Source organism: Protobothrops mucrosquamatus, unplaced genomic scaffold, assembly GCF_001527695.2.
Source record: "Protobothrops mucrosquamatus isolate PMUCROS unplaced genomic scaffold, P.Mucros_1.0 scaffold_310, whole genome shotgun sequence".
NCBI lineage: Eukaryota > Metazoa > Chordata > Lepidosauria > Squamata > Viperidae > Protobothrops > Protobothrops mucrosquamatus.
In genome coordinates, this window is record NW_015386386.1 from 806819 (window position 1) to 807900 (window position 1082).

Consider the following 1082-nt stretch of genomic DNA (forward strand, 5'->3'; position numbering starts at 1 on the left):
GAGGGTTAGATCCTTTTTGCAATTGGTGATGGCAATTGGAATGTTTCCTTCCAGTGTATAGAAGTATGCATTCTCTTATTAATTATGGTTTTAAATTATCTTTGGCATGTAACTTGGGCCATAAGCATATATTTCACTGATAAAAGTTTTACGCTTATATTCATATCAAAGATTAATTAAATCTGGTGGAATGAATATGTGGGTATGTGAAAATTTGTCCAGTGATTTCTATATCAATCTATGTCATTAAAAAGTTTTACCCACACATAAAAGACCTTTGCACCATCCCCTTTGTGGCCTTTAGCTTGGTTTGAAAAACTAACTTGGGAAAAAAAAGATCCCTGCTCACAAGCATAATGTTTCAAGGCACCCTGTGAGAAAATAAACAGAACCCATGCAAAAGGGTCCTAACATACTCCAAATTGCTAAAAAAAGATGGGAGGTTCTGTTGATGAACAGAAGGCAGAATGTGATATTTCCTGCCCTTAACACAGTCCAAATATTTGCTTAAATTGAACAATGAACAATGAGGTGGCTAATCCATACAGCACTAGGGCCAGTCTCTGTTAGTTTATGTCAACATGTATGAGGGCATCAATCCTGCAAGGCCACTTTCACATTATGTGGTTCTCCTATCCAGTTTCTTCTAGCTCAGCCACAGTTCAACTCAAATTACAAAATGGAAGCTTTGAAAACACAGGGGCAAACTGTTTTCCCAGTTGCAAACGTTCTTGCCTCAAACCAGTTCCATGGAGCTCCCTGGTAAATTTCAAAGACAATCTTCTCAATGAAGTGGATTACATTTTTTAGCCCATTTAGACTGTCAAAAAAAAACCCCACCCAACCTTAAACAATAAACATTGAACTTTTATCTCACCTGCTTATTTATTCATTCATTCATTTTATTTATCTACCATATGTATATGACCACCCTTCTTACAAAAATGTGGCTTTGGCAGCATACCACAGCAATTGGGCAAAAGTGAGCATTTGAACTCTCCTAACCTCCTATATGGATGTAGTCCTAAAGACTGCAACTTGCAACCTACACACACAGTTTCAGCCATTTGGAAAAACACCCA